Below are 27,192 nucleotides of genomic sequence, written 5' to 3' on the forward strand. Positions count from 1 at the left end.
AAACGGTTGTTTCTGTAAACTTGACAGAACAAGATTTAAATCCCACGGACAAAGCGGGGATTTAACTGGAGGTTTAATACGTAAGACCCCTTGAAGGAAGGTCTTAACCAGCGAGTGGGTGGCCAGCGGCCGCTGAAACCACACTGACAGAGCTGAAATCTGTCCTTTGATTGTGCTTAATGCCAATCCCTTATCCACTCCTAGCTGGAGAAAACTTAAAACTCTATCGATGGTGAACTTGCGAGGAAGCCATAACTTGGACTCACACCAGCCTACATAGGCCTTCCAGACCCTGTGATAAATCACCCTAGAGACCGGTTTCCTGGCTCTGATTAGGGTAGAGATTACTTTCTGAGACAGACCTCTACCCCTGAGAATCAGGGATTCAGCTTCCAGGCCGTCAAATTTAGATGCCGTAAGGCAGGGTGGAGGATCGGACCTTGCGATAGCAGGTCTGGCCGTAGAGGAAGAGTCCAAGGGTCTCCCACTACCATCCTTAGGATTAGTGAGTACCATGCCCGTCTGGGCCATGCTGGAGCTACCAGGATAACTGGTATGTGCTCCACCCTGATCCTGCGCAGCAGGCGGGGTAGTAACTGGAGCGGGGGAAACGCATAAAGAAGTTTGAACTGATGCCAAGGGCAAACCAGCGCATCGGTTCCGCAGGCCATCGGATCCCTTGAGCGGGACATGAACCTGTCTAGCTTCTTGTTGAGTCTCGATGCCATGATATCCACGTCCGGCACTCCCCATCTTTGGCAGAGTGCTTGAAAGATTTGTGGATGCAGAGACCATTCCCCCGGCAATAGAGTCTGGCGGCTTAAGAAGTCCGCCTGAAAATTGTCCACTCCTGGAATGAATATTGCCGATATGCAGGGCACATGAGCCTCTGCCCATAGGAGAATCAAGCTCACCTCTCTGAGCGGCTTGACTCCTGGTTCCCCCTTGGTGATTTATGTATGCCACGGCCGTGGCATTGTCTGATTGAATTCTCACCGGGAACCCCTGCAATTTTGACGTCCAAGCCCTGAGGGCTAGTCGAGCAGCTCTGAGCTCCAAGATGTTGATGGGCAACTGCTTCTCTGGCTTTGCCCAAGTACCTTGGCGAGTGCAACCATCCAAAATTGCTCCCCAGCCCGTCAGGCTGGCGTCTGTGGTCACTATCTTCCAAGCCACTGGGCTGAAAGACTTCCCCTTCAGTAGATTCTGAGGGTCTAACCACCAACACAGACTTTGTCGGACTCTTGATGAGAGCGGCAACGGGATATCCAAGGCCTGTGGCCTTCTGCTCCATGCTGACAGGATGGCTGCCTGCAGGATGCGAGTGTGGCTCTGGGCGTATGGTACCGCCTCGAATGTGGCCACCATCTTGCCTAGTAACCTCATACATAGGCGAATAGTCGGTTCCTTCTTGCTTAGAACCAGTAGGATTAATTCCTTGATGGCTTTGACCTTCCTCAGAGGTAGAAACACTCTTTGTTGTTCTGTGTCTAATCTCATGCCGAGATATTCCAACTGCCTTGTGGGCAGGAAAGCTGACTTTTCTCGATTTAGGACCCAGCCGAACTTCGAGGTATTGGACCGTGAGGGCCACTGCTCGCTCCAAGCCGGGAGACGAGTGATCTATGACTAGGAGGTCGTCCAGGTATGCTAGGATCGTGACCCCTTGGATCCTTAGCTTGGCTAGGATTGGAGCTAGGACCTTCGTGAACACCCGGGGGGCCGTAGCCAACCCGAAGGGAAGCGCCACGAATTGGAAATGACGCGAAGCCACCATGAAGCGTAGATATCTTTGATGTGGCTGATAAATTGGAACATGAAGGTAGGCATCCTTTTTGTCTATGGACGCCATGAAGTCGTCCTTTTGGAGTGTGGCAGCTGCTGACCGCACGGATTCCATCCGAAATGAGCGGACTTTTAGGTATGCATTTACCATCTTTAGGTCCAAAATTGGCCTGACATCTCCATTGGACTTTGGGATGATGAATAGGTTGGAGTAGAAACCCAGCCCCTGTTCCAGGACTGGTACCTCTACTATTACTTCCTGGGAAAGTAGATGATTTAATGCCGACATTAATGCGGCTCCCTTCTCCGGATCGTTTGGAATCCTCGACTCCTGGAAATGAGGAGGAAACTTTAGGAAATCTAATTTGTAGCCCGTGGCCACGGAAGACCGTACCCACTCGTCGGGAATGCTGGCTTCCCAAACCTCTGAAAAGAGTCGCAGCCTTCCCCCCACCTTCAAGGGTGGGGGCGCCCCTTCATAAGGTCGGCTTGGGGGCTGGTTTTGCTGGTTTGCGAAACCACTGCTTTCTGCCTCTAGCAGCCTGTCCTTGCGACTTGCTGTTGAAGCCGAAGTTTGCTTTCGCAGGAGGCCGTCGATACTGTTTGGCATTAGAGGGCCCCTGCCCAGGGGAGTACTGTCGTTTAAACGCAGGCCCCTGAAACTTCTTCTTAGTTGGCAAGAGAGTACTTTTGCCGTTTGAAATGGTCTGAATGTATTTATCTAGGTCTTCTCCGAAGAGTCGTCCTCCATGGAAGGGGAACCCTACCAGGAGCTTCTTGCATGGGGGCTCGGCCTCCCAGCTTTTCAACCATAAGAGTCTTCTCATATGGATAAGGGATAACGATAAACGTGACGCTTGCTGGATAGAATCCTTAATTGCGTCTACCGTAAAACATATGGCCCTAGGGACATCCGAAAATTCTTCTGCCTGCTGGGCAGGAATAAGTTTAAGCATCTGCTTAATTTGATCCGATAATGCTTGAGCAACCCCAATCGCAGCCACAGCTGGCTGTACTACTGCCCCTGCAGTAGTGAAGGAGTTCTTAAGTAGTGCTTCCAAGCGTTTATCAACTGGATCCTTGAACACCTGTATGTTTTCTACAGGGCATGTTAACGATTTGTTAACACATGAGATGGCTGCGTCCACTGCAGGAGTAGCCCATTTCTTGGAAAATTTATCTTCCATAGGATATAGGGCAGAGAATCTTTTAGGTGGTAAGAAGATCTTATCTGGCTTGTTCCAATCTTGGAACAAAACTCCCTCTAGTAGAGGATGGATCGGAAACACTGCATTGCTTTGAGGCGCCCTCAGTGAGCCCAAAGCTGAAACCGTCGATACTTGGAGATCTGGTACTGGCAAGTTGAATGCACTATGGACCAAGTCCGTTAAGGCTTGAATCCACCAGCTCTCCCCTTGGGAGACTGCTCCAGATTCCTCTGTATCCGGATCTTCGATCTCTGAACCTACTTGGTCCTTGTCCAAGAGGTCGTCCAATTCCCCTGAGGAAAGGACCTCCTCTTCTGAGGGTCCGCGCTCGGGCGACGGAGATCTAATCCGTTTACTGCCCCGCATAGCTGTGGCTATCATTTTTCCCATTCTTTTCTCCATCTCTTTTAAAGAGGTGAGTAATACCTCGTCCGTGACTATCTTAGGGTTGGACTGACCCGCGTCAGCTCCAGCCCCAGATCCCGATGGCCCCAAGGCTCCCTCTGGGGAAAGCAGCGGCATAACTTTGTCCGAGACCTCAGACTCTCTGGGGGAATCCCCACCTCTTGTACCCTCTGACCCGGATGCCATGGTACAATACCGAGGTACACCTGCTAGCTTATTGGTACTTGGAACTATAAATAGTTAATTGCCCAAACACCTGTTTGGGGGATAAAAAATGCTTCCTCTCCCCTAGATGACTTTTTTTTTTTTCAATCTCTTTCTTTTTTTTTTTCGTTTTTGTTTCAAATCCAGGAAAGAAAAAGCATTCTGTCCCCCTGAGTAGTATTGCAAAGAAAAACTATGAGATGGAAAAGAAACAGCCTATTTCTAGGCTTGAAAACAGTCTTCTGAAGACTGCAATATCCTTTCTGGCCACTGTGTGTCCTCGGCGCCCCGTGCTGCCGCTCTGGTCTTTCCTCCTCAGTTCCAATGTTTAGAATGAGCTGTTGGAACGAAAAAAGGAAGGGCCGCCCCTTCCTTAAGCCACTGACCCGCCCTTCCCCCCTCAGCTAAACGGCGCGAATTGCGCCTATAACACGGGAACGCGCGCGCCCGCCGATAAGGGGGGGGGGGTTGGGGGGAAGGGAGCCTCTCTGCTCCAGCCTGGAACCACGAGGAGGTCAGCGTTTTTGCCTGCTTGCAGGCTCTGAGGAGGAAGACTGATGGAGCATCGCCTGGAGGCTTGCAGGTAAGCACAGCTCTCTGACACACACATACACATTATATCACACAGGCCCCACTCAATGCTTTTCCAACACTACAAGGGAGGTCACTTCTTATGGGGAATAATACACATAGAGCCATCCTATCATTAAGATATGTGACTAGTTTGCCAGATGCAGCGCATAACTTTAGGCATGTCCCCTGTGACCCCCCAGAAAAAACCTGCTAAGAACCAAGTTCCGCAAGTTTTCCCCTCACTTACCTGCTCCATGCCGCAGGACTTTGCCAAGCAAGAGGCCCAATCTTCCCCCATCTCCGTGGGGATGTCTAGACCTTCAGGCCCTGGGTTCCTATGAAGGATCCACTGTCCTGGGCCCATATAGCACCCTGGCAACAGAAACATTAGGCCCCCAAAGGTTTCTAAGTTCTGGGCCCAGGGTCCAGCTCTCTAAAAAGAAAAGCATTATGGGCTATACCCCAAGGGTTTGGGGTCCGGTTACTGACCACTTTAGCGCTGAGGCCTTTGGACAGAACCGGTTAGCTCACCTAATCCCAAGGATGCGGAGGCAAGCTAAACCATGACCAACACCTAAGACACTGGCGTAAAAACTGAGGTACTCCTCCTATGGGAGGGGGTTATATAGGGAGGGGCATTTCCTGTTTGAGATTGCCAGTGTCCATCACCTGAAGGTACTCCATATAACCCATATAGTAATGAATGCCGCTCTGTGTCCCGTGATGCAACGATAAAGAAATAGTAAACAAGCCAGCAAGCATATGCTTATGAAAGCCATTTAACTAGAGGTCTTTATCTAAAAAGAGGGCGTGTCCAAGATGGTGCAGGGAGAGGACGCTCTGGCAGGATCATTTCTCAGGTGCAGCGAGTACCTAACACCCTGGATTCAAGTCCCTTGCCTCAACACTGCTCTCGGGGCATGACTAGGGGGAAGAGTCAGCCTCCTCCAAGCTGTCTTGGATGAGCGATCCCCCTTTGGCAGGAAACCTGGACCCCAATGTCATTACTACACACATGGAGGATCCGAGCCTGCAAACCGCTGGCTCGGAGGATCTTGTGGCAGTCATGCAGACCATTTGCCACCTGTCAAACAACTGACAGACAAGATTGACCACCTCCAGACCAATATTGGCTTCATTAGGAAAGACCTGGATTCCTTTAGACAGCGTGGGACCAAAGTGGAGAAGAGAGTCTCCTGCACTGAAGACACCATTAGAGACCACAATGCTGATCTTCATTATCTGAAGATAAAGGTGAAGGCATTGGTAGCCTGGGCAGAGGACGCTGAGAATCACAACAGGAGGAATAACCTCCGTATCCTGGGCCTCCTGGAAGCAGTGTAGGGTGCCAAGCCTATAGCCTTTACAGAACTGCTGACATAGTTAATTCCGAATGCCAAGTTTTCAAACTTGTTTCCAGTGAATCAATCTTACCGCATCCCTGCTTGCATTTCATTTCTGGTTGCTTTGGTACGTAGAATACCATGCATATTTTGGCGTGTCTAACTGTACGCTTTTTGTCCTTATGTTTTTTTTTCTATGATACACTTATAGATGGCTGCATGAGTCCTGCTGTGGACTGCTCTCCAGGATTTATTGTTTGGTATTCCATCATGGCTACCTGTAACATAATTTTGTGGGATGGACGGGGCTAAACTTCAATGTCAAGAGGCCCCCAATATTAAAATTCTTGAAGAAATGTCACCCTCACATCTGTAACCTCCAAGAGACTCACTTGGTGGGGGTGCTCAGTCTCAGAAAACTCTAGAGGGGCAAGTCTCCTAGTGCATAAATCCCTTCCATTTCGATTGTTGTCTATGAAGCTGGACTTGGGACAGCTGCTATGAGATCATCCATGAGACTGGACATAGTTTACCCGGCATTTATAACACCACAGGTAACACCCTCTACATGGACAATCAACATCAGTCTTGACACACACACAAAAAAAAACAAAAAAATAAAAAACACAACACACACACACACACACACACACACACACTACAGTAAAACACTGGGATCTTACAGAACCAGTCGAGTTGCAAAGGACTAGTAAGCACAACCAAAGCGATATCTCAGTGATGAAATACTCGAAACCTACAACATCAGTAAGGGTCTGTTTACACCAGAACGTGGTGCTGGAAACCTGTGTTTCGTTCACATATGTATTCCCAACACCCCAAATGCAGTGCTTGCCTGCACCAGCTCGCATGGTAACACAGTACCATGCGAGCTGGGTGCAGTACAGTATTAAAAGTAGTGCATGCAAGGGGAACTAAACCCTCCTATGCTTTATAGCCAAAGGCAGTGCCATCTAGGGTAGCCCACAGATGATTTGATTTTCTTTCCTTCTACCACAGCTGGAAAGAATTAAAATCACTTGACCCCCCCCCCCCCCCCCCAACACCGACTGGGAATGCCTCTTGCAGAGCTACGGTGTTCCCTGACAAGGGGGGGGGGGGGGGGGAAGCACATGCCTTCCGGCCAGCAGAACACAAAAATTACTGCTTGCGTCTGGAGCCGTACATAAAAGATCTAAAAGGCTGGTTGAACCCAAGTCGGTCGTTCAACCCTGCTGAACTTCTATCTGAATATGGTCAGCCTAAAGTGATTGTAAACAATCACCTTGTAAAACAGCCCAGTTTAAAACAAAAATGAAATAGAAACGTTTATAGATGTAGAGAAAATTGAGTACTGTCCGTGATACTTTTTTTATTTGCACCAACATATAATTTCTCATGGACGAGCTTTCAGGGTGTGCCCCCTTCAAGGTCCAAGCAGTTCAGTACTGCTTGGACCTTGAAGAAGGGGTAACACCCCGAAAGCTCGTCTATGAAAATGTTTATGTTGGTGCAAATAAAAAAAAAAAAAAGTATCACGGACAGTACTCACTACTGCGACAATCACCTGAAGTATTTAGAAGGAAAAATTACAAATACTTTTCCCCCCCCTTTTTAGTGATCACATTCCCAGCTGCATAAGAGCTGGGGGGGGGGGGGGGGGAGGAGAAAAAGCAGCAAACAGCTTCTCAGTGAATGGCTGTACAGCAGGGGCGTGTCAGGACAAGTCTGATCATTGGAGGAGAGCAGGTTGAGTTCCCAGCACAGCTAGAGAACTGACCACACTGTGCTCCCATGCTTAGTGTAGTCAGTGTTTATTAGGAAAGCAGAGGGACTGGCAGGAACAACAGGGATTTCACATAAATGAAGCCATACAGAGAGAACAGGAGACTCTCATAAAAAATACATGGTACAGCAGCCACATATCAGGAATATGAAGTGTTGGGGTAACAAACGCTTTAAGCTTCTATATAGGTCAGCAGTTGCCATGGTGCTACACAAGTGATCCACTATATTTGAGGGCTTGAAAGATTGGTTGAGATCTGACAAACACATAGAAAACTGTAAGGCCCCATACACACGATAGAATCCATCCGCTGAAAAATCCCAGCGAATAGATTCTATGGTGTGTACAATCCAGCGGATCTGTTTCCGCGGATTTTTCTCCCATGCGATGGATTTCCAGCAGATAAATATTTGAAGACATGTCTTCAAATCTATCCGCTGGAATCCATCCCAACGGATGGATCCGCTGGTCTGTATAGACTCACCGGATCAATCCGTCCAAAGGGATCCCCCGCATGCGTCGTAATGATTCGACGCATGCGTGGAATTCCTTATATGACTGCGTCGCGCACGTCGCCGCGTCATCATCGCGGCGACGGCGCGACACGTCATCGCCAGAGGATTTCGGCGCGGATTTCGATTCGATGGTGAGTACACTCCATCGCATCAAAATCCGCGCAAATCCTCGAGAGGATTTATCCGTGGAAACGGTCCACTGGACCGTATCCGCGGATAAATCCTCCCGTGTGTACGGGGCCTTACAGTTATGACCAGAAGCTGAATGAAACTTATGGAAAGCAGGAAAAAAAAAAGTCACTGTATTGTTCAGTATCTCTTGAAGATTCTGATCTGACATTTTTTTTATTTATTTTTTTAAGGAAAACATAAAAAGTTTTGGAACCCACCTGTTTTCCCCCCAAACATGAGTACTCCAAGATATGTTCTCTTCATTCATGCCACCGAACTGAATAGTCACATTTCTCCTTAAATATCTGAAAGGCAGGAGAGTTGTATTCCATTAAATAACAAAATCTAAAAGCATAATAATTAACAGTAAAAAAAACAATGGCTTAAAATGCACTTTTTTGTTAGTCTATTGATAGATTTTGATTTTCTGTACCGATATCTTATTTGTATTACCAATCAATCAGTTATTAGCTTTCAGAATATCTGAAGATTGGATCCTGAAGAAGCCCTTACACTAGGTGAAATGCACCAATCCAGATTCATACACCTCTTGGGAGTTATCCCCATGTAAAACTTTTGTTCTGTATGTTTAAAGCGGATCTCCACCCTAAAGTAAAGTCGCGCTGATCGGCACCCTCCCCCCCCTCCGGTGTCACATTTGACACCTTTCAGGGGGGAGGGGGTGCAGATACCTGTCTACAGACAGGTATTTGCACCCACTTCCGGCCACACGATACGGGCAAAGGACGGGTTTTTTCCTGGCATCCCGTCCGTCTCCCGTTGTATGCTGGGAACACTCGGCTCCCAGCACACAGCGGGAGCCAATCGGCGGGCGCATCGCGACTCGCGCATGCGCCGTAGGGAACCGGGCAGTGAAGCCGGAGCGCTTCACTTCCTGGTTCCCTCACCGTGGATGGAGTGGGGAGCAGCAGGGTGACGAGCGATCGCTCGTCATCTGCTTGCGGACGGCGCTGGACTCCAGGACAGGTAAGTGTCCTTATATTAAAAGTCAGCAGCTGCAGTATTTTTAGCTGCTGGCTTTTAATATATTTTTTTAGTGGCACATCCGATTTAAGTGGAATACACAACAACACGTTTTTAAAGGTTTTGTACAAATAAAATGTATCGATTTTATATGGACCATATGTAAGTATTTACCATTTTCTGGGTACATTAAAAAAATCCCCATCTCCCATGAACCGCCTTCATTTTAGGAGATCAACTTGGGAAGAAGAAAAGGTTTCCCATTATTTTTTTAGGGGATTGCGCCAGTATTGCAAAAACAGGTTCCCCCGCCCAATATTTTTCTGCATTCTGAGAGATGTTTAAGGACATAATTAACATTGCAGAAACACGCGAGCAATATTATAAATGGAATATAATGGCCAATAGAATGCATTAACCCTCAACGACATACTTACACAAAAATGGGTACAGGTTCCGGCAGAAAAAAATCCAGCATATTTTGAGCATAAAATCATATACCCGTGTGCTTGAGGCCTAAAGAATAACCATTTCAAAGCCGATCCTTTAGTTGTCATTATCCTTCAGAGACAAAAAAAAAACACTAAATGTGGAAAAAGAACCATGTGCTCCTCCCACTGTGGACTGCATCCTCCCAATTTCTGCGTACATACATCCTGCATTTTTATTGAAAACAATGTTCTTTATTAGATAGGAGGTTTCGGGAGAGGGGCTGCCGGTAAAAGCCTAACTGCACTTTATCGCAAGGATTTCTGAAGTAGAGAAGGGTGGAAGAACCATGACGTCCATCTGTCCCTTCTAAAATCACCTGCTGGAGTACCCAATTGCTATTGTAAAGTAACACAGGTGAGAGAAGAGGGTCTCCTGAAGCCATCAAAAAAAGAGCTGAGGATGGACCAAGTTATGAGACGGGAGCGCTCGTTCTGGTAAAACTAGCGTTCGTAATGGAGATAGCACATTCATCACGCTGTAACAGACTGAAAAGCGTGAATCGTCTTTTACTACCGTGTTTCCCCGAAAATAAGACCTACCCCGAAAATAAGACCTAGCAATATTTTCCAGGAGAGCTGCAATATAAGCCCTACCCCGAAAATAAGCCCTAGTTTAAAATGCTTGTAAAATCCTATAATCCACTATATTTATGGAGTATGTAATGTACAATGTGTGTGTTTCTGTAATATAATTTTGCCAAATACCTTCGGTACGGGCCCCCCTCTGCAGTGCTCGGAGTGGGGAAAAGAGCTTCGGCGCGTCACGGAAGTACAGAGTGCCGCTATAATGAAGGTATTTGGCACGTTTATATTACAGAAACACACACATTGTACATTATATAATACTGTAATAGAGTAGATCATATGATTTTACAAGCATTTTAACTTGACTCACACTGGGGATTCCTGACAGGCAGGGAGGGAGAGGGGGAGAGAAGACATCACATTACATGGTAAGACCTACCCAGAAAATAAGCCCTACTGTGTCTTTTGTTGCCAAAATTAATATAAGACCCGGGCTTATTTTCGGGGAAACACGGTAACACAAAATCAGCTAAAGCAGCCCAAAGGGTGGCGCCATCTGCATGGAACTTCCCCTTTATAGTGCTGTCGTACGTGTTGTACGTCACCGCGCTTTGCTAGAGCATTATTTTTTTTTTCATGATCGTGTGTCGTCACCACCCGGAGCATGCTGGGACTGACATCATAAGAGGCCTATATAAATCATTGCGCAATGCACACCCAGCATTACAGCGGGAGGGAGCGTCGTGGCAACATCGGAAGAAAAGAAGAAGGAGTCAAGGAAGACTGGGCTGGCCTGCTAGTAATAGAGCTGCAAGAAGATAGCGGCGGCCAGCCCCGAAGAAGGCACAAGGAGAGCAGGAGAAGAACAGGGGAGAGCGGAGAAGACCCCCGAAGTCAGAAAAAGACGCCCGGAGAGCGGAGAAGACCCCCAGAGCTGGCTAATAAATTATTTTAAAAATCTATGCTGTGTTTATTTTATTGACACTTTTCCTCCCGGTTAATGGGTAGGGGTACGGTGTACCCCATACTCCTAAACGTAAGGTGGGGGGCCTGGATCTGGGGACCCCCTTATTAAATGGCCAGGGTCGTCAGGAAGAGGCCCTTGTCCCCATCAACATGGGGACAACAGTGCTTTGGTACCCACCCCCCCCATATGTTGAGGGCATGCCGCCTTGTACGGTTCAGGAGGGGGGCGGGGCGCTCGCTCGTCCCCACCCCCATTCCTGCCCGGGCGGCGTGCTCGGATAAGTGTCTGGTATGGATTTTGGGGGAACCCCCACGCCGTTTTTTCAGCGTAGGTGTTCCCCTTAAAATCCATACCAGACCGAAGGGTCTGGTATCATCCTGGGGGGAACCTCACACAATTTTTTTTTTTAATTTGCGCGGGATTCCCCTTCAAGATTCTCCGCACAGGAGTCGCCACGCAAGTCGGATCATCTTGATCCGATCTCTGGTGCGACCTCTATTCAAATCAATGGGCTCCCATAGGGAACCATCGATTTTGAATAGAGAGAGAAAAACGCGGCTGAAAACTAGCGCGGCAAAATGTGCATTGAATTCAATGCAAAACGAGGAAAAAAACTTTTTTCCTGGTGACAATCGGCTGTTTTTTTATTTTATCCCTGTACATACCGTATTTTCACCGCCGCTTCCGGGTATGTCTTCTGTGGGACTGGGCGTTCCCAATTGATTGACAGGCTTCCGACCGTCGCATACAGCGCGTCACGAATTGACGAAAGAAGTCGAACGTCGGTGCGCAGGCGCCGTATAGAGCCGACTTGCAGTCTGGGTTCTTTCGGCAACTCGTGACGCGCTGTATGCGACGGTCGGAAGCCTGTCAATCAATTAGGAACGCCCAGTCCCGCAGAAGACATACCCGGAAGCGGCGGTGAAAATACGGTATATATGGAGATAAAATAAAAAATAAAAAAACAGCCGATTGTCATTCTGACAACTCGGCTGAATCTAATGTTACATTTTTTTTTTTGGGTGAACCCCCGCTTTAATAACCCTGGTGAGCATGGACACATTGGGGTCTATGGGAAATCTTGGTCTCTTGAGATGGCACTGCTCCTGAACCATAGGTGACAAGGACACCGAGAGGGGACCCAGGAGCACAAAATATCTGATTTTGGGGTCGGCCAGCTTGCCTAGGTAATACGTTATTTAACCAGTTCCCGACCACCGCATGTACATATACGTCCACAATATGGCACGTACAGGCACATGGGCGTATAGGTACGTCCCCGCCTTACCTCGGTTCGGGGGTCCGATCGGGACCCCCTCCGGTACATGCGGCGGCCGGGAACGGTGTACGGGAGGTCCGGGAGGAGGGGGCGGCTATTGGTTTCCAGCCGTCCCCTCTCGATCTCCCTCAGCGAATGAGAATGCAGCAGAGCCCTCCCTGCCTGTGTAACTGTAAACACAGGCAGGGAGGAAGTGACGTTTTCTCCCCTCTGGCGGTCTTTTCGTTTGATTCCAGAGGAGAGAAGACGTCAGTACTGTGAGTTGCACCAACAGCACACTGACACAGCACACATAGGCACATAACCCCCCCCGATCACCCCCCCAGCACCCCCAGATCACCCCCTGTCACAGTGTCACTGATTGCAGTGATCATTTATTTTCTGATCACTGCTTTTAGTGTCAGTGTGACAGAAAAAAGTGTCAGGGCAGTTAGGTTTAGGCCCCTTTAGGTCCAGGGTAGCCCCCTACCCCCCCCCCCAATAAAGGTTTAACCCCTGATTGCCCCTAAAGTTAACCCTTTCACCCCTATTGCCAGTGTCACTAAGCGATCGGTTTCTGATCGCTGCATTAGTGTCACTGTTGCCGCTAGGCAGTTAGTTTTTTTTGAGGTTCGCCGCCAGGTTTATATAGCGTTAGGTACCCCCATAAATAAAGGTTTTAACCCCTGATTGCCCCTAGAGTTAACCCTTTCACCCCTATTGCCAGTGTCACTAAGCGATCGGTTTCTGATCGCTGTATTAGTGTCACTGTTGCCGCTAGGCAGTTAGTTTTTTTTGAGGTTCGCCGCCAGGTTTATATAGCGTTAGGTACCCCCATAAATAAAGGTTTTAACCCCTGATTGCCCCTAGAGTTAACCCTTTCACCCCTATTGCCAGTGTCACTAAGCGATCGGTTTCTGATCGCTGTATTAGTGTCACTGTTGCCGCTAGGCAGTTAGTTTTTTTTGAGGTTCGCCGCCAGGTTTATATAGCGTTAGGTACCCCCATAAATAAAGGTTTTAACCCCTGATTGCCCCTAGAGTTAACCCTTTCACCACTGATCACTGTATAAGTGTCACTGGTGACGTGGTTAGCCAGTTAGTTATTTAGTTATTTTAGGTTCGCCACCAGGTTTTTAGAAAGCGTTAGGTACCCCCATATATTACCGAATAAAGGTTTTAACCCCCTGATTGCCCCCTAGTTAACCCTTTCACCAGTGATCACCGTATAAGTGTTACGGTTGACGCTGGTTGGTTAGTTTGCTGTTTATAGCATCAGAGCACCCGCCGTATATAACCCAATAGGTTTAACCCCCTGATCACCCGGCGGGTGATATAAATTTAATTTTAGCGCCAGTCAGGGTCTGCGTCACCCCAGGCAGCGTTAGGTTAGAGCCAGTACCGCTTACACCCACTCGCTAAGCATACACCCCCCTTAGTGGTATAGGATCTGAACGGATCGATACCTGATCTGATCAGATCTATACTAGCGTACCCAGCAGTTTAGGGTACCCAAAAACGCATTGTTAGCGGAATCAGCCCAGATACCCGCTAGCACCTGCGTTTTCCCCCTCTGCCCAGCCCAACCCACCCAAGTGCAGTATCGATCGATCACTGTCCCTTACAAAACACAAGACACATAACTGCAGCGTTCGCAGAGACAGGCCTGATCCCTGCGATCGCTTACAGTTTTTTTTGAAGCGTTTTCTACATTTGCTTTTCTATAGTCAGGTGCTTTTTTTACCTGTGAATCCTTACCATTGTACCACTAAATTTAGAGTCCAAAATGGCAAACCGAAGGTACAATGATAAGCAGGCCTTTGAGTTCATGTGCATGTCAGATAGTGAAGAGGAGGAGGTCACGCATCTGACAGATTCTGGCTCAGAATATGAACCCATTTACGACAGCGGCTCCATGTCAGATAGCTCGCACGACGAAGTTGAGGTCCCTGCTAAGGCCAGGCGTACCCGATCCCATTCTGATGTTGTTGAGCAGCAAGAACCGCAGGACCCTCGTATGGAGCAGAGATCCAGTACTAGCGCCGCTATTCCTTCTGGTGAATTGGCAAGCACCAGCGGCCTAGTACACCCTGGTCGTTTATCCAGCACTGCAGTAACACTTGGTGACGTGGCGAGTCCCATAAGTGCAGTTGAAGCTGGCGATGTGGCAAGCACAAGTAGTGTCCCGCTGCCACCAAGAAAAAGACAGAGACAGGCCCGTCGTGCCCATAGTGCCCTTCCTGTAGAATTTGCCTATCCTGATTGGGTCCCCACCACTTCTACAGCACCTGTACTTCCCCCATTCACTGGCCAACCCGGTATTCAGGTGGATACAGCGAACTTTATGTCACTTGATTTTTATTCGCTGTATTTCACGGAAGATCTCTATAGATCTATTGTGGACCAGACCAATTTATATGCTGGTACTTACATCGCCGCTAACCCCCAGTCTCGCCTTGCCAAAGAATGGAAACCTCTCGAGGTTTCCGAATTTAAGACCTTTCTGGGCCTTACCCTCAACATGGGCATACACAAATTTCCGTCATTGCGGATGTATTGGTCCACACATCCCATTGACCATAGGTACATTTTCTCTGCTCACATGGCCAGGAGACGATACGAGGCGATCCTGCGGTTCCTGCATTTCAGTGACAATGCACTTTGTCGTCCACGTGGAGACCCTGAATTTGACCGGCTCTACAAAATTCGGCCCCTCGTAAACCATTTCAACGAACGTTTTGCAGCCTTGTTTAATCCCCAGCAGGTTGTATGCGTTGATGAGTCCCTGATTAAATTTGCTGGCCGCTTGTCTTTCAAACAGTACCTTCCCAGCAAGCGTGCCAGATACGGGGTCAAGCTCTATAAGCTCTGTGACAGGGCCACAGGCTACACATGGAGCTTTAGGGTTTACGAGGGAAAAGATAGTCAGGTAGAGCCGGAAGGATGCCCAGATTACATGGGGAGCGCTGGCAAGATTGTTTGGGACTTGGTGTCACCCTTATTCGGAAAGGGGTACCATTTGTATGTGGACAATTTTTACAGCAGCGTGCCACTTTTTAGCCACTTATTTGATCAACAGATTGGAGCATGTGGCACCGTGCGACCTAATCGCCGGGGCTTCCCCCAGCGGCTTGTAGATGCCCGTGTTAGGCCGGGGGCGAGAGCCTGCTGCAGATGTAAAAATTTGCTCGCTGTGAAGTGGCGGGACAATAGGAATGTTTTCGTTCTTACCACCCTTCACGCAGACACGACAGTCCAAATTCGTACGGCGACTGGTGTTGTGGAGAAACCCCTCTGTGTCCACGAATATAACCTTAATATGGGAGGGGTGGACCTCAACGACCAGTTGATGGCGCCGTATCATATTGCCCGTAAGACGAGACGCTGGTACAAAAAAGTGTCTCTACATTTATTTCAATTGGCTCTACTGAATGCTCATGTCGTATACAGAGCTTCAGGACGGAATGAATCCTTCCTTCAATTCCAGAGGGATATCATCACAGAACTCCTGTATCCAGGCGGTATTGTACCTCACCATCTCCTACCAAATGCAGTAAGCCGACTGCATGAGAGGCATTTTTCTTATGTCCTCCCGAGTACCCCTACCCAACGAGCCCCCCAAAGAAAATGTCGTGTCTGTACCAAGCGCGGATTTAGGCGTGACACCCGTTATTTTTGTCCCAAATGTCCTGGCAATCCTGGTCTTTGTATTGGTGAATGTTTTGAACGCTTCCACACACACGTTAATTATTAGTGTAGGGTGAAACATTTCACAGGCTAGGCACACTCACACAGGGTCTCCCAAGATGCCATCGCATTTTGAGAGACCCAAACCTGGAACCGAAAAGTTGAAGTTACAGTTCACAGTTACAAAAAAAAGTGTTAAAAAAAAAAAAAAAAAAGTAAAAAATAAAAACACACAAAAAAATATAAAATAAAAAAACCAAAAATAGTTGTCGTTTTATTGTTCTCTCCCTCTCTATTCTCTCTCTATTGTTCTGCTCTTTTTTACTGTATTCTATTCTGCAAAGTTTTATTGTTGTTATGTTTTTTCATGCTTGCTTTTCAGGTATGTAATTTATTTTACTGTTTTCAGGTACGCCATTCAGCTGTTGCGCGGACTTATTTATCTTGACAGCAACAGCGTTTGCTCCCACGATATATAAAGCCGCGACTACAGTGCTGTAGGAGGTGATTTCACCACCACAGTTAAAAAAAAGAGCATATATGCCGAAGCATGCGGGCAGCAGGGGCGGAGGAGCGATTTTGCTCCTAATGCCGCGTACATACGGTTGACATTCCTACGGAGGCTTTCCCGTGGAAAAGTCTGACCATGTGTACACGGCATAGAAAAGTCCGACCGTGTGTACGCGGCATAGAAAAGTCCGACCGTACGCGGCATAACTTTTTTGCGGGAGGATGCCCCCATGCTTTGGCATATATATATATTTTAGGCACAGGTTGCGTTAAAAAATGTTTTATTTTTTACTATGTTTTTTTATAGGTATTTGCTTTGCAGGTATGGTATGATCTTACTGTTATACTGGAATGTTACTTTGTTTTAATGTTAACCATCATTTGCTTAGCAGGTACGCCATTCAGTTGCAGTGCGGATTTATTTAGCGTGACAGCAACAGCGTTTGCTCCCACGATATATAAAGCCGCGACTCCAATGCTGTAGGAGGTGATTTCACCACTACAGTTCAAAAAAGAGCATATATGCCGGAGCATGGGGGCATTAGGGGCGGAGGAGCGATTTTGCTCCTAATGCCGCGTACATACGGTTGACATTCCTACGGAGGCTTTCCTGTGGAAAAGTCTGACCATGTGTACACGGCATAGAAAAGTCCGACCGTGTGTACGCGGCATAGAAAAGTCCGACCGTACGCGGCATAACTTTTTTGCGGGAGGATGCCCCCATGCTTCGGCATATATAAATGGTGCATGTATGCCCATCATTAGAAGTGGGTGGATGAAGGGAGGTATTCTAATGGTGGGCATACCCACCGATCAATCTTTTTTTTGTTCAGCCAACAGACTGCATGAAAAAAAAAAAGATTACAATACATGTCCAACAAGAACCATCAACGTACTGGTATGTTGCTGGACTTTGAATGGTTATACCAGAATGATGCCTGCGGGTTTAGGCATCATCTTGGTATCATTCTTTTCAGCCAGCGGTCGGCTTTCATGTAAAAGCAGTCCTAGCGGCTAATTAGCCTCTAGACTGCTTTTACATTCAGTGGGAGGGAATGTCCCCCCCCCCAGATATAAACGGCGCCATTGAGAATATGGGAAAGCATTTTATCACACCGATCTTGGTGTGGTCAGATGCTTTGAGGGCAGAGGAAAGATCTAGGGTCTAATAGACCCCATTTAAAAAAAAAAAAGAGTACCTGTCACTAACTATTGCTATCATAAGGGATATTTACATTCCCTGAGATAACAATAAAAATGGTAAAAAAATAAATAAATGGAAGGAACAGTTAACAAATAAAATAAAAAAAGCGAAATAAATATATAAAAAAATAAAAAAATAAAAAAAAGCATCCCTGTCCCCCCCTGCTCTTGCGCAAAGACGAACGCAAGCGTCGGTCTGGAGTCATATGTAAACAGCAATTGCACCATGCATGTGAGGTATCACCGCGAAGGGCAGATCGAGGGCAGTCATTTTAGCAGTAGACCTACTCTGTAAATCTAATGTGGTAACCTGTAAAGGCTTTTAAAGGCTTTTAAAAATGTATGTAGTTTGTCGCCACTGCGCGTTTGTGCGCAATTTTAAAGTATGTCGTGTTTGGTATCCATGTACTCGGCCTAAGATCATAATTTTTATTTCATCAATAATTTGGGCAATATAGTGTGTTTTAGTGCTTTAAAATAAAAAAAAGTGTATTTTTTCCCCAAAAAATGCGTTTGAAAAAACGCTGCGCAAATACTGTGTGGAAATTTTTTTTGCAACACCTACCATTTTAATCTGTAGGGCCTTTGCTTTAAAAAAATATATAATGTTTGGGGGTTCAACTTTACTTTCTTGCAAAAAAATAATATGTTTTTATGTAAACAAACAGTGTCAGAAAGGGCTTTTTCTTCAAGTGGTTAGAAGAGTGGGTGATGTGTGACATAAGCTTCTAATTGTTGTGCATAAAATGCCAGGACAATTGAAAACCCCCCCAAATGACCCCATTTTGGAAAGTAGACACCCCAAGCTATTTGCTGAGAGGCATCTTAAGTCCATGGAATATTTTAGATTTTGACCCAAGTTGCGGGAAATATAAATATATATATATATATATATATATATATATATTTTTTTGCGCAAAGTTGTCACTAAATGATATATTGCTCAAACATGCCATGGGCATATGTGGAATTACACCCCAAAATGCATTCTGCTGCTTCTCCTGAGTACGGGGATACCACATGTGTGAGACTTTTTGGGAGCCTAGCCGCGTACGGGACCCCAAAAACCAATCACCGCCTTCAGGCTTTCTAAGGGTGTAAATTTTTGATTTCACTCCTCACTACCTATCACAGTTTCGAAGGCCATAAAATGCCAAAATAGCACAAAAAAAACCCAAATGACCCCATTTTGGAAAGAAGACACCCCAAGGAAACTGCTGAGAGGCATGTTGAGTCCATTGATTTTTTTTTTTTTTGTCCAAAGTGATTGAATAATGAGAAAAAAAAAAAAAAAAGAAAAATGTGTCACTAAATGATATATTGCTCACACATGCCATGGTTATATGTGGAGTTGCACCCTAAAATACATTCTGCCGCTTCTCCTGAGTACGGGGATACCACATGTTTGGGACTTTTTGGGAGCCTAGCCGCGTACGGGACCCCGAAAACCAAGCACCGCCTTCAGCATTTCTAAGGGCGCAAATTTTTGATTTCACTCCTCACTACCTATCACAGTTTCGAAGGCCATAAAATGCCAAAATAGCACAAAAAACCCCCAAATGACCCCATTTTGGAAAGTAGACACCCCAAGCTATTTGCTGAGAGGCATGTTGAGTCCATGGAATATTTAATTTTTTTGCCCCAAGTGATTGAATCATGACCAAAAAAAATTAAAATAAAAAAATGTACAAAACATTGTCACTAAATGATATATTTCTCACACATGCCATGGTTATATGTGGAATTGCACCCCAAAATACATTCTGCTACTTCTCCTGAGTACGGGGATACCACATGTGTGGGACTTTTTGGGAGCCTAGCCGCATATGAGACCCCGAAAACCAAGCACCGCCTTCAAGATTTCTAAGGACATAAATTTTTGATTTCACTCACACAAATCTTGAAGGCAGTGCTTGGTTTTCGGGGCCCCGTACGCGGCTAGGCTCCCAAAAAGTCCCACACATGTGGTATCCCCGTACTCAGGAGAAGCAGCAGAATGTATTTTGGGGTGCAATTCCACATATAACCGTGGCATGTGTGAGAAATATATCATTTAGTGACAACGTTTTGTATTTTTTTTTTTTTGGTCATTATTCAGTGACTTGGGGCAAAAAAATTAAATATTCCATGGACTCAACATGCCTCTCAGCAAATAGCTTGGGGTGTCTACTTTCCAAAATGGGGTCATTTGGGGGGGTTTTGTGCTGTTTTGGCATTTTATTGCCTTCGAAACTGTGATAGGTAGTGAGGAGTGAAATCAAAAATTTATGCCCTTAGAAATCCTGAAGGCGGTGATTGGTTTTCGGGGTCCCGTACGCGGCTAGGCTCCCAAAAAGTCCCACACATGTGGTATCCCCGTACTCAGGAGAAGCAGCAGAATGTATTTTGGGGTGCAATTCCACATATAACCGTGGCATGTGTGAGAAATATATCATTTAGTGACAACGTTTTGTATTTTTTTTTTTTTGGTCATTATTCAGTGACTTGGGGCAAAAAAATTAAATATTCCATGGACTCAACATGCCTCTCAGCAAATAGCTTGGGGTGTCTACTTTCCAAAATGGGGTCATTTGGGGGGGTTTTGTGCTGTTTTGGCATTTTATTGCCTTCGAAACTGTGATAGGTAGTGAGGAGTGAAATCAAAAATTTATGCCCTTAGAAATCCTGAAGGCGGTGATTGGTTTTCGGGGTCCCGTACGCGGCTAGGCTCCCAAAAAGTCCCACACATGTGGTATCCCCGTACTCAGGAGAAGCAGCAGAATGTATTTTGGGGTGCAATTCCACATATGCCCATGGCATATGTGAGAAATATATCATTTAGTGACAACGTTTTGTAAAAAATTTTTTTTTTTTTTTTTTTGGTCATTATTCAATCACTTGGGGCCATAAAATTAAATATTCCATGGACTCAACATGCCTCTCAGCAAATAGCTTGGGGTGTCTTCTTTCCAAAATGGGGTCATTTGGGGGGGTTGTGTGACATCTTGGCATTTTATGGCCTTCAAAACTGTGATAGGTAGTGATAGGTAGTGAGGAGTGAAATCAAAAATGTATGCCCTTAGAAATCTTGAAGGCGGTGCTTTGTTTTTGGGGCCCCGTACGTGGCTAGGCTCACAAAAAGTCCCACATATGTGGTATCCCCGTACTCGGGAGAAGCAGCAGAATGTCTTTTGGGGTGCAATTCCACATATAACTATGGCATGTGTGAGCAATATATCATTTAGTGACAACTTTGTGCAAAAAAAAATCAGTTTGTCATATTCCCGCAACTTGTGTCAAAATATAAAATATTCCATGGACTCGACATGCCTCTCAGCAAATAGCTTAGGGTGTCTACTTTCCAAAATGGGGTCATTTGGTTTTTTTTTTTGCTATTTTGGCATTTTATGGCCTTCGAAACCTTGATAGGTAGTGAGGAGTGAAATCAAAAATTTGTGCCCTTAGAAATGCTGAAGGCGGTGCTTGGGTTTTGGGGCCCCGTATGCGGCTAGGCTCCCAAAAAGTCCCACACATGTGGTATCCCCGTACTCAGGAGAAGCAGCAGAATGTATTTTGGGGTGCAATTCCACATATAACCATGGCATGTGTGAGAAATATATCATTTAGTGACAACTTTTTGTAAACATTTTTTTTTTTTTTTTTTTTCGTCATTATTCAATCACTTGGGACAAAAAAATTAAATATTCAATGGACTCAACATGCCTCTCAGCAGTTTCCTTGGGGTGTCTACTTTCCAAAATGGGGTCATTTGGGGGGGTTTTGTACTGCCTTGCCATTTTAGCACCTCAAGAAATGAGATAGGCAGTCATAAAATAAAAGCTGTGTAAATTCCAGAAAATGTACCCTAGTTTGTAGACGCTATAACTTTTGCGAAAACCAATAAATATACGCTTATTGCGATTTTTTTTACTAAAGACATGTGGCTGAATACATTTTGGCCTAAATGTTTGACTAAAATTTAGTTTATTCGATTTTTTTTACTTTTTGTTATAAGAAAAATCATTTTTTTTCAAAATTTACGGTCTTTTTGCGTTTATATCGCAAAAAATAAAAATCGCAGAGGCGATCAAATACCATCAAAATAAAGCTCTATTTGTGGGAAGAAAAGGACGCAAGTTTCGTTTCGGTACAACATTGCATGACCGCGCAATTACCAGTTAAAGCAGCGCATTGCCAAATTGTAAAAACACCTCTGGTCTTTAGACAGCGTATTGGTCCGGAGCTTAAGTGGTTAAGTATATTTTAGTTCTACATACATGCACTGGTCCCATTGTGTACTTAAAGCAGAAGTAAACTCATCCATAAAACAGATTCATTTCTGGCATGTGCCGGAAATGTAACACTCCCATTGGTTGCGCTCTCAACCAAACTGTCAAACCATCCAATGGCTGGTGTCTAAACTCATCACATGTGCAGCATCATGGCAGTTGTAGATTAAACAAAGATGGCAGCTTCCTTGGCTGAAAACGATAGGAGGGTTTACCTACACTTTAAAAGTTGGGTATGCCTGTATTTGCTATTCAAGTATTCACAATATACCAAATGCCTATGCTTCTGGGTGCATGCTCAGCACTGGAATGAACCAGGAGCAGCATTTTCTGCAGGAAAAGCAACACATTCAGACTTTTTTTTACGGCTGCAACTAACGATTATTTTCATAACTGATTGATTAGCCGATTATTTTTTAAAAAGTAATTTTGTTGCGATTTGCATTTTTTTGGGCAGATATAAAAAAAAAACAAAAAAAAAAAAAAACACAAATTGCCACAAAAACGCATTGAAAACACAGAGGTGTGACTCAGGCCTGAGATCTTTAGTAACATAATGGGGTTAAAAAAAAAAAAATATATAAACTAAAATTAGTCAAAAAGAGCAAAATATCCGCTACCCTTATGGGTTAATTTTTTACTGTGGGACAGTGAAAGTAATATTTACAGTAGAGATTTGCTCTTTGTACTATAAAGGGCTCATTTTTGTTTTAACCTTATTATGTTACTGGCTTATTAATTGATTACCATTTTCATAATCGATTAGTTGGCGATCGATTAGTTGTTTTGGCCCTAGACTTAACAAATCTTCATGTGTACATTTAAAGTGATAGTAAACTCTGTACTACCACTTAAACCTACAGGTAAGCCTATAATAAGGCTTACCTGTAGGTATAAAGAATATCTCCTAAACCTATAAGGTTTAGGAGATATTCCCCCCGCAATGCGCCTCTGACTGCAGTGGCACATGCGCAGCGGGGATCCCCGGCTAAAGGGCTGGCGGCCGCCGGACCTTGCCGGATAGAAGTCTCCCGCGCACATGCATCGCTGCTCCAGCCAATCACAGCGCTGGAGCGGTGATATCCGGAAGACACGCCGAGGAAAGATGACATCTCCCTTGGCGTGGACCAGGTAAGTTCCTCTCACCTCGTTCCAAGGTAAGTATTTCATAATCAGCTAGTATGCGGTGCATACTAGCCGATTATGGCTTTTTCTTTTCAGGTTTAAAAAAAAAAAAAAATATGACAGCGGGTATACAACCACTTTAAAAATACAAGTCCATTTTAATAGTAACCTTCAATGGCCTTGTGTAGCTCACAGTTACAAAGAATAGAACATGTTCACATATACTGATTTTATCCAGGTTTACTAGTAATTTTTATCCTGGCTGGAGCCGACCTGTACCCATCCATCATTTTTTCAGGCTGCTGGAAAAAAAAAAATCAAAGCCCCTAGAGCTAGTATAGGAATATTTTTAACTCGCATCCGATAGAAGTGTTTGTGCAGATGTCAAACGTCCGTACAGAGAATTTATATGCAGGATTCATACCGATGTTTGTGCCAACAAGAATGCAGCACTACAGCACAATCTGTCAAACAATGACTTATGCGATTCTGCACATGAACTTATTCTGAGGATAATACATTAATAATATATAAATCAAAATCTGCATTTCACAATACGAACAATCTATATAAAAGCAAGAATAATGCAGAAGAAGTTGGAAAATTCAACATAATGTAAGAAACAAAAAGGTTCCTCATAGAGACTAGGGGGCAGATCCACAGAGCAAGTACGCCGGCGTATCTACTGATACGCCGGCGCACTTTCAAATTTCCTGCATCGTATCTTTAGTTTGAATCCTCAAACCAAGATACGACGGCATCTGGGTAAGATCCGACGGGCGTACGGCTTCGTACGCCTTCGGATCTTAGATGCAATACTTCGGCGCCCGCTGGGTGGAGTTCGTGTCGTTTTCCGCATCGGGTATGCAAATTAGCGATTTACGACGATCCGCGAACGTACGCGCAGCCGTCGCATTTTCTAACGTCGTCTGTAGTCGGCTCTTTCCAGCGTATAGTTAAAGCTGGTATTTTGCTGGGTATAGATAGACTTGCCATGTTAAGTATGGCCGTCGTCCCCGCGTCAAAATTTGACATTTTAATTTTTTTTGCGCAAGTCGTCCGTGAATAGGGATGGACGTAACTCACGTCTAAGTAAAAAAAAATGATGTCCTAGCGACGTCATTTAGCGCAATGCACGGCGGGAAATTTCGGAACGACGCATGCGCAGTTCATTCGGCGCGGGGACGCGCTTCATTTAAATGAATCACGCCCCCTACCCGCCGATTTGAATTCCGCTGCCAGAAATACACTACGCCACCGTAACTTAAGGCGCAAATTCTTTGAGGATTCGAAGATCGGCCAGGTAAGGTACGGCGGCGTAGCGGATCTCCGATACGCTGTGCCCATCTAATTATCTGTGGATCTGGCCCTAGGTATTTTATATTGCACTGTCCCAATGAGACTGGCTGCTATAGGAAAAACTTGATGCATAAGATGCAGATTCTTATCTTTAATAATTCTAAAACAGTGATTTATAGTTATCCCAGGAACCTTGCAGCGCTGGAGTCCCACGGCAGACATGATCAGAAGGTTTCATGCTTTTTTGCATTCATCAGTTTTCTTTGCAGTAGGGTCCAAGTAGAAGCCGAAACTTTATTTTCAAACTCTAATGCCGCGTACACACGATCATTTTTCGGCTTGTAAAAAATGATTTTTTTTTAATGTCATTAAAAACTTGTGTGTGGGCTTCAGAGCATTTTTCAGGTTCTAAAAAACCCAAAAACAAACAAAAAAAACGAACATGCTCTATTTTTTCACAACGTTTTTAACGTTGTCTATTTTCGGGTTGTAAAAAATGGTTGTGTGTGGGCTTTAACGACGTGAAAAACCTGCACATGCTCAGAAGCAAGTTATGAGATGGGAGCGCTCGTTCGTTCTGGTAAAACTACCATTCGTAATGGAGTAAGCACATTCATCACGCTGTAACAGACAGAAAAGCACGAATCGTCTTTTACTAACACAAAATCAGCTAAAGCAGCCGAAAGGGTGGCGTCATCCGAATGGAACTTCCCCTTTATAGTGCCGTCGTACGCGTTGTACATCATTGCGCTTTGTTAGAGCATTTTTTTTTCACGATCGTGTGTAGGCAAGACCGTTTTAATGATCAAGTTGAAAAAAACTTTGTTTTTTCTAGAGCCTGAAAAACTTCGTTTTTTACAACCCGAAAAATGATCGTGTGTACGCGGCATAAGGCTGCATTCACACCTGAGCATTTTCAGCTCGTAAAACGCCAGAAAAAAATGCCCAACAAGCAAAATCCCATTCATTTAAATGGACCCTGTTCACATCCGAGCATTTTGTAGCCTGAAGCAAAAACGCATGAAGCTCAAAAAAGTACATTAGCTTGTTTTTTGGACAGATTACAGGTGTTTTTCTGCTTTTTACATTTATGACCTTTTGACCTGTGCAAAATTGCGGTAAAAACGCACAACTTTCTGCCTGAATGCAGCCTAAAACGGGATAAAATTAATAAACTGCACACAGGAGGTGTACATACCTTTGCAAAGCCTTAAAAACATTGCTCCAGCTTTAAAGGCTGGTAAGCTCCATTATGATATCAGATTCAGGTAATTAAAGTCATACTTGGCCTCTTCCCTATACTTTGCCTCACTGCTGGTTAGTGAATAATGACCACCACAGTAATGAGAAAATAGTTGGGCACATTATTATTATTTTACTTGAAGGGGACAGGGGTTAGAACACCTTTTAGCCTGCGATTGAAAGCAGTGGGATCGTGAACATTGCTGGATCAGCAAAGGCTCAGGTAAGGTAAGGTAAGGTACATCGGCAGAATGGCACGGCTGGGCACAAGCATGTATATATACACGTCCTGTACTTGTACCCAGCCGTGGGTCGCGGGCGCGCTCCCGCGACCCGGTCCGAAGCTCCGGGACCGCGGGTCCCGCGGACCCGATCGCCGCTCGAGTGCGGCGATCGCTCCCCGGAGCTGAAGAACGGGGAGAGCCGTGTGTAAACACGGCTTCCCCGTGCTTCACTGTGGCGGCGTATCAATCGCGTCATCCCCTTTATAGGGGAGACACGATTGATGACGTCACACCTACAGCCACACCCCCCTACAGTTGTAAACACTCACACAGTGAACCCTAACTCCTACAGCGCCCCCTGTGGTTAACTCCCAAACTGCAACTGTCATTTTCACAATAAAGAATGCAATTTAAACGCATTTTTTGCTGTGAAAATGACAATGGTCCCAAAAATGTGTCAAAATTTTCCGAAGTGTCCGCCATAATGTCGCAGTCACGAAAAAAATCGCTGATCGCCGCCAATAGTAGTAAAAAAAATAAAAATGCAATAAAACTATCCCCTATTTTGTAAACGCTATAAATTTTGCACAAACCAACCGATAAACGATTATTGCGATTTTTTTACCAAAAATAGGTAGAAGAATACGTATCGGCCTAAACTGAGGAAAAACAAAAAATTATATATGTTTTTGGGGGATATTTATTATAGCAAAAAGAAAAAAATATTGATTTTTTTTCAAAATTGTCGCTCTATTTTTGTTTATAGCGCAAAAACTAAAAACCGCAGATGTGATCAAATACCACCAAAAGAAAGCTCTATTTGTGGGGAAAAAAGGACGCCAATTTTGTTTGGGAGCCACGTCGCACGACCGCGCAATTGTATGTTAAAGCGACGCAGTCCCGAACTGTAAAAACACCTTGGGTCTTTAGCCAGCATATTGGTTCGGGGCTTAAGTGGTTAAAGTACAACGAAAGTCAAAACTTTTTTTTTTTTTTGTATCGAGTGCAGACGGAATAGAACGTGTCAGGTTTTATTTTTTTTAGATCAATACATTTTTATTAAAATATTAAACAATACAAGAGAAAAAATAATAATAATAATAATAATAATATAAAAAAAAAAAAAAAAAACGCATATACAATAGAAGCTATGAACATATAGCAAGGGGAAAAAAGTATCTGATCGCCTGCCGATTTTGGATATTTGCCCCTCTGACAAAGAAATGATCAGTCTATACTTTTAAAAAGGAAGTTAACCCCAAAACGGAGCCCCCCTGAAAAACAGGGGGGGAAAAACACCTGCAAGAGAAAGGCATAATGAGCTAGTAGGCATAGCCTACTAGCTCATTATGTGGCACTTACTTGATATCGAAGCCCCCGAAGTCCTCCTCGGTCCCCACCATGTCCCCTCATAAGAAACTTC

General features: G+C 45.1%; 1 protein-coding gene across 1 annotated transcript in view; it reads right to left on the bottom strand.

The window, feature by feature from the left end:
* Positions 1-27,192, bottom strand: part of MBD5 (methyl-CpG binding domain protein 5) — a 101,746-nt gene that overhangs the window by 49,161 nt on the left and 25,393 nt on the right. The window contains exon 2 of the mRNA XM_040358023.1: positions 8,206-8,292. The gene's annotated coding sequence lies outside the window, so the exon portion shown is untranslated. The remainder of the gene's footprint in view (positions 1-8,205; positions 8,293-27,192) is intronic.

This window comes from Rana temporaria, chromosome 6 (genome assembly GCF_905171775.1).
Source record: "Rana temporaria chromosome 6, aRanTem1.1, whole genome shotgun sequence".
NCBI lineage: Eukaryota > Metazoa > Chordata > Amphibia > Anura > Ranidae > Rana > Rana temporaria.